This window comes from Centroberyx affinis, unplaced genomic scaffold, assembly GCF_046629955.1.
Source record: "Centroberyx affinis isolate AG114_WGS23_722 - 3 ecotype Tasmania unplaced genomic scaffold, CSIRO-AGI_Caff_v1 ptg005258l_1, whole genome shotgun sequence".
Taxonomy (NCBI): Eukaryota; Metazoa; Chordata; class Actinopteri; order Beryciformes; family Berycidae; genus Centroberyx; species Centroberyx affinis.
This window is the reverse complement of record NW_027282619.1, coordinates 113,908-121,496: the sequence shown is the minus strand read 5'-3', so window position 1 is coordinate 121,496 and position 7,589 is coordinate 113,908. Positions and strand designations below refer to the sequence as shown.

At 44.5% G+C, this 7,589-nt stretch overlaps 1 pseudogene; it reads right to left on the bottom strand.

Moving 5' to 3' along the window:
* Positions 1–3,950: 3,950 nt before the first annotated feature.
* LOC139667036 (uncharacterized) lies at positions 3,951–6,882 on the bottom strand (annotated as a pseudogene).
* Positions 6,883–7,589: the final 707 nt, after the last annotated feature.

The window sequence follows — 7,589 nt, the reverse complement described above, 5'->3', positions numbered from 1 at the left end:
TCAAGCTTTGCGCCGGAACCAAGGAGGAGTAATAACAACAATGGCGACCGCTATAGACAAGATAGACGCTGCTATCCAGGCTGTTCTAAATCGATTAAAAGTACCAATTACTTTGAAATCCGAACAGCACTCTGCTTTGAAGTCATTTATTCAAATTGGAGATGTTTTTTTCGCATCAGTGTCGACTTAAAATGACGTTCAGGCAGACGTTGCTCTCCAGTGATTGGTTAGGGAATCGGTTAGAGTGGAGGCAATGTCAGACTGAAGATGGAAATGGAGTGTAACGAGTTGACAATTCTGTCTGATATCAGGCAATAAAGTCTTCTGAATCTGAATCTGAATCTGAAATCACAAACTGTGGCTGCAACAGAGAACAGCGTCCCATCCTCTCTGATTGAGACGCTGCAGATGAAGAGGCTCTATTGCTCTGATGGAAGTCTGACATCGGGTACGGTCGGTCACTGCTCCGCCCACAAGAAGTGCCGTGACGAATCAAAATTCAAGAGCGAAATCCAAACTCTAACCCAACGTCAGATCTTTTCCTCGCTCGTCTCTTTGGTTTCCTTTAGTATAAAGCATCACAGAGCTTACAGGAGTTCTGGGTAGTGAAGTTACACATTTTTCAGGCAATTGCCTCTCGCTGCCATTTGGGGCCGCCAACGTGCGAAGTCTCCCAGTGCAGCTTTAATCGCTTTTTATTCATGTCTTGGAAACAAGGCTGGATACAATCGGATGGATACAGATCCATATTTTGGTTGGGATGAAGCATCAACCGGCTCTTACGCCTTAATCAATATAGATAGACTGTCAGAGGTGCTCATCACCATGACACCTTGCCATGGCAACAGGATCTCTCTGTCTGACACAGACTGGTCCAAAATGAAAATAATTCAACATCGATGATGTCTGCATGCAGAGAGACAGACCGACAGAGAGGCAGCTGGCTGTGTGAGGAGCCAAACTGAGAATTACATATATAGTAAACTGATGCATGCATCTGTTTAACAGGCTTCCAGCAGGCTTTGCAGCAGGCTTACATCTCGCCTTAATTGGACCCAGTGAAGGCAGGTTGGCCCATCCCTCTCCAGATGTGACATGCATCCTCCAGACGATGCAAGCTTTGCAATCTCAGCTTCTGATTTGGGCTGAGTGTGAATACAGAAGCAGAGGGGGGGGTGGGTTGGGAGGGGGGGGGGGGGGGGGGGACACGGATCTGGGGAATTCCTGCGCCGACAGTTTCAGTCTTAATTGCAGTCGATCCACAGGAGAAAGGGAGAGAGAGAGAGAGAGGAAAAAAAGGAGCGGTGGGAAAAGCTTCATGCAACGTCGGAGGCAGAATAAAAACAGTTCCTGCAGACGTGCTGTCTCGCGTTATCGATGACGCCGATAGGCTTATTGGCAGATCGGCAGATATATATATAGGCTATATATGTTTTATTATTAATAAAACGAAACAAACTTCACATTAATAAACAAAAAATCACATTATAAAATAGCTAAACATAGGCCTATATTAATATTATTATTATTTTTTCATTTAATTTAATTTGATTGCATTTTATTTCATTTCATTGTATTTTATTATATTGTAGGCTATTTCATTTTATTTAATTTTGTTTTGTTTTATTTTTTATTTGATTTTATTATTATTATTGTTAGTAGTAGTAGCCTATTGTTTTTTTATTTTATATATATATATTTTTTGGTTTGTTTGTTTGTTTTTCAGACATTGACCCGTCATATCGGCACCACGCTAAAAGCATAACAACGCATATAATAATCTCAAAAGCCTCATCCTCCTGATAAACAATGAATTTCCCTGCAGACTCCATTTCAGCCAGTCGGCAGCCTTCACCTATACATTTCTATGGTGATGCACTGGCTCTGTATACTGCCATATAAACAGTATAGCAGCGCAGCCTCGCCCCTCCATCCCTCCCTCCCTCCCCGCCTCCCTCCGCCGGTCCAGACTCACCACACCGAGCCGTAGGCCCCAGAGCCCACTGGAGTCAGGTTCTGGTACCGCTCCGGAACCTCCCACACCGTCTTGTTCAGCTCCTGCCGGTAAAATCCCGGTCTGGCCGACATTTCTTCAACCGGATCACACGGGGGGCAAAATGGGAAGTGAGCGGAGGAGACAGACCGGAGCTGCGGTCCGCCGTCTGCCGAGAGAGACTGCGCACCGCACCGGCCAGTGTGCCTCAATGTCTCTCTCTCTCTCTCTCTCTCTCTCTCTCTCTCTCTCTCTCTCTCTCTCTCTCTCTCTCTCCCTCTCTCTCAGTGCTTTATTAGCATAAAGTAATATTCAGTGTTTGTTGCCAAAACGTTGTCAACGATAGCCTAATAACATAATAAATAAATAAAACAAATAAAGTAAATAAATTAATAATGACAACAATAACAACAAAAATAATAATAATAACAATAACAATAACAATAATAATAATAATCTAATAAAACAATCATAATAATGGTAGGCTACTTTCAAATCTGCTTTATAATAGAAAGCGATATAGTGTCATTTATGGGAATTGACAGATGAGTAATAATAACAAAATCAATAAATATCAGTGTTATAAGCGACAACATGATACCCATTCAATTCAAATCATTAAATTCAATTCAGCCGTTCTAATATCCTCCCTGTCGTCAATAGTATACTTCATTGCATAAAGTTTGTTGTGTAGGCTACATGTACATGTTACACTGTACAAGTATAACAAAACTCTATAATATTCCTATAATAATAATAATAATTCCTATGGTAACTTGTAGTGTCTTTTTTATATAATATTGCTATAGGGAACTTATAGTTTTGTGTAGTTATATTTGTTTAGTATCCTTCTAAAATGTATTATAAGTATACTGTATTTTTGTTTTCGTTAGGGTTAAGGCAGACACACGCACGCACACACACACACACACACACTCTGTCAGAGAGAGCTGCCAAACAGACACACAGCGTCCTCTAGTGGTTGACATCGGTCAGTACACGAGAGACAAAAGAGAATTAAAGTTTCCAAATCAAAGGAACAATTCCCCTAAAACTCTTAAGCTCAGTTAAAAACAGCTATTGGCTGCATTCAGTAGTTAGTTGTGTTTTTCTTCTTGGTGGATAACCAGCCAATCGTAGACGAGGTGACGTCACCTCCAGATGTTTCCAGCAGCTACAATGGAGTTTGATATGAGAAAACGTTTAGGATGTAAAACATCAGCGGTAAACGTCAGGTTTTGGTGTCAGTCCCTCAGAATCATCAAAGGTTAATGCATCAATAATTGAACTCTTCTTTACTTTCTTTACATTTGATACTTAGATCAGACAGACAGACAGACAGACAGGGTTTAAAGCTGTAAGGTTTTGTAAAATCGACCTCTGTTTTGCAGAAGGATGGATGAAGAGGGTTCCAAAATTGTGTAAAACTGGGTCTTCAATGGGTTTCATATAAAATGCACATGGAAACCATCCATTTATAAAGCCTTAAGTAAAAATGAGTAAAAATCAAGTTAGGATAGGTTAAGAAAGTTCAAAGTTGTTTTTTTTTTTTTTTATCAGGGGTGACATATGTAATTTATATGAAAATCGTTATAAAAATTACAAAACCTCTTTAGCCCCATGTGAGTCTAGGCTTTTATGAATACCCCCTAAAAAGCGTTGGGTAAAACAATGTACTGTTGTGTTTAATAAAATGCTACCCTCTTCTGGTTATAGGAGAAAGTACACATTACATTTCTCCTGGGACAGCATGACTAGAGAAGAAAGGAGATATATCTCTTTGGTAGCATTACATTACATTACATGACATTACGTCATTTAGCAGACGCTTTTGTCCAAAGCGACTTACAATGGTACATTTTGTCAACAGTAGTGAAACCAACTGTGCATCACAGTCTTCATCAGCTAAGACTTTTAATAGGAATAAGTAGCATTTGTTGATTTTTTTTTTTAAAGTTTAAGAAGGGTCCATGTGTAACCTGAAGAGATGTGTTTTTAGTCTCCACCGAAAGATGGGCAGTGATTCGACCATTCTGACAGAGGGGGGGAGCTCGTTCCACCATTGTGGCGCCAGGGATGAGAAGAGTCGTGACCCGGATGAGTGACTACTGAGCCCACGATGTAGGGGCGAGGCGACCTGCAACGGTGGAGGAGCGGAGGGAACGAGGCAAGGTTTGGAACATGACCATAGCTTGCAGATAGGGAGGGGCAGTCTGATGTACTGCCCTGTAGGCGAATACCAGTGTCCTGAATTTGATGCGTGCAGAGATGGGAAGCCAGTGAAGCGACCGGAAGAGGGGAGTGACGTGAGAGAATTTTGGTTGGTTGAACACCAGACGGGCTGCAGTGTTCCGAATGCGCTGTAAAGGTCTGATGGCAGAGGCAGGTAGCCCAGCCAGAAGAACGTTGCAGTAGTCCAGGCGGGAGATGACAAGAGCCTGGACCAGGAGTTGTGCCGCTTCCCTCGTAAGGAACGGGCAAATTTTGCGGATGTTGTAGAGGGAGAACCTAAAGGAGCGGGTTGTTGCTGCAATGTAGGCAGAGCAGGACAGCTGGTTGTCCAGGATCACCCCAAGGTTCTTGGTAGTCTGAGAGGGCAACACAGTGGTGTTGTCAATGGAGATGGAGAGGTCTGTGAGAGAGCAATCTTTCCCTGGGAGAAAGAGTAGCTCCGTCTTGTCAAGATTGAGCTTTAGGTGGTGCACAGACATCCAAGCACAGATGTCTTTGAGACATGCAGAGATGTGTCCATCAATTTGTGTATCTGGGGGGGGGGGGGGGGGCGGGGTAGATTTGAGTGTCGTTAGCATAACAGTCATAGGTGAAGCCATGAGAGGAGATCACACGGCCGAGGGATTTAGTGTAGAGAGAGAGGATAGCATGGTCCCAAGACTGAGCAATGAGGGACACCGGTGTTAAGAGTGCAGGGTCTGGACAGGGATCCCCTCCATGAGACCTGTTAAGAGTGGTTAGACAGACAGGATGCGAACCAGGAGTATGCAGATCCAGTGATTCCCAGTTCAGATAGGATGGAGAGAAGGATTTGGTGGTCAACTGTATCACAAGCAGCAGACAAGTCAAGGAGGACAAGGACAGAGGAGAGGGATGAAGCCCTGGCAGTGTGCAGGGCCTCTGTGAAAGCAAGGAGTGCAGTCTCGGTAGAGTGAGAAGCCTTGAAACCGGATTGAAGAGGGTCCAGGAGGCCATTCTGGGAGAGACAGAGAGAAAGTTGGTTGGAAACTGCTGGCTCCAGGGTTTTGGATAGAAATGAGAGAAGAGATACATAACAGGTCTGTAGTTCTGGATAGCAGCAGGGTCAAGGGAGGGTTTCTTAAGAAGAGGCTTGACTGGCAGTCTTTAGAGCAGCTGGAACAAGGCCTGACGACAGTGAGGAATTGATAAGGGTAGTGAGTAAGGGAGTGATGTTGGTGGAGATGGTTTGGAGAAGAGTGGAAGGGATAGGATCAAGGGGGCAGGTGGCAACATCTTCTGTGGAGAGGGTAGAGAAGGAAGCAAGCCCAGGGACAAGGGGCAGAGAAGCAGGTTTGGAGTAAGGAATAGTATTGTTAGTGGCTGGATGATGGAAGGAACAGCTGATGTCCTCCACCTTCTTAGCAAAGTAGGTGACAAAATTATCAGCTGAGAGGGAAGAGGGAGGGGGCGGGGAGGGTGGGTTGAGGAGGGAAGAGAAGGTGGAAAACAGTTTACTGGGGTTGGAGGCAGAAGACTGGATTTCAGTAATGAAGAGTGAAGTCTTTGCTGTTGACACAGCAGAGGTGAAGTTGGAGAGGAGAAGGTGGTAGGCAGGGAGATCGTCAGGGCGCTGCGATTTTCTCCATTTCCTCTCAGCTGCCCGAAGCTCTGTTCTATGAGTTCACTGAGATTCAGACAGCCAAGGAGCGGGTGGAGAGGATCAAGCTGGTTTAGTGGTGAGTGGGCAGAGAGAGTCAAGCGAGGAGGAAAGAGAGGATAGAAGAGTAGTGGAGGCCTCCTCAGTAGACAGGAGAGAGAACTGCTCGGCTGAGGGACGCGAGGAAAGGACAGCAGAAGAGAGCGAGGTAGGTGAGAGAGTTTTTAGGTTGCGTCGGGTGGTGATAGTGTGAGTGGATGTTCAGTGGGAAGTGGGGGGTGAGATGGGAAGGGAGAAGGTTATAAAGTGATGGTCAGATACAGGAAGAGGGGTAACAGTAAGGTTGGAGGTGCAGCAGGATCTGGTGAAGATCAGGTCAAGCAGGTTCCCTGCCTTGTGAGTTGGAGGAGACTGAGAGAGGGAGAGGTCAAAAGATGAGGAAAAGTTAAGGAAGGCCAGAGATTGCAATTTCTCCGGCTAGATGTTGAAGTCACCCAGAATAATGAGTGTAGAGTAGAGTAGAGTAGAGTAGAGTAAACTTTATTGTCCCCGAGGGGAAATTTGTCTTGGGCACAGTGCTACAATCTGTTGCTTCACATAAAAAAAAACATCACAAAACATCACAAAACACGAGAAGCATTTGACACAGTTGCTTCACATAAAAAACATCATAAAGACATGAAAAAAAGACATTTTACTATACATTTGACATTGACAACACAACGGCTTAAAAATAAACTAGGAATTAAAGTGCAAAAGTGCTAAGTGCTAAAGTGCTTGTGTGTTTATTGCACATTGCTCTATTGCACTAAGATTTAGCATTAGAGTTCAGCAGCTTGATGGAGGCTGGAACAAACGATAGCTTCAAGCGGTTTGATTTGCAGTTTGGCACACAGAGTCTTCTTCCTGATGGCAGAGGTTCGTATTCAGAGAAGAGGGGATGCTGAGAGTCCACAATGATTTTTGTTGCTTGTTTCATGACTGCCTGCTCGTACAGGCTCTGTATGGGCTCATATTCTTTCTTCCCTATTACTTTCATAGCCGTTTTGTGCATGCTGGCAAGCCTGCTTTTCAGTTGCACTGTTAGGTTGCCAAACCATGCTGTAATTCCATATCTAACGATGCTCTCTAGGGTTGCCCGGTAGAACATCAGCATGATCTGGCTGCTCACTCCATACAGCCTCAATCGCCTTAAAAACTAAAGTCTCTGCTGCATTCTATTGCACAGGTTATCAATGTGTATTTTCCAGCAAAGAAGGTTGTCTATGTGGACACTTAAGTATTTATACGAGGACACCTGATTGATTGAGTGGAGTGACATTCTCAGGAAAGAGGGAGACGAGGACATCCATCTCATCAAGGAAGTCACCAAGCTGACCAGGGGGGCGGTAGATTACCACAATGTTGAGCTTGATAAGTAGAGATACAGAAACAGCATGGAATTCAAAAGAGGATATTGAGAGGTGTGAAAGAGGAGTGACAGTGTAGGTCCACTTGGGTGAAATGAGGAGTCCGGTGCCTCCCCCACGGCCAGAGGCTCTGGGGGTGTGAGAGAAAGAATAAGCAGCAGAGAGGGCTGCTGGGGTAGCAGTATTTTCAGGTATGATCCAGGTCTCTGTGAGAGCCAGAAAGTGGAGGGATTGAGATAGAGCATGGGCTGAGATGGTCTCAGTTTTCTCAACTGCCGACTAGCAGTTCCAGAGTCCTCCAGCAACAGTAAGAGAAGGACTACTGGTGCAAATTGGG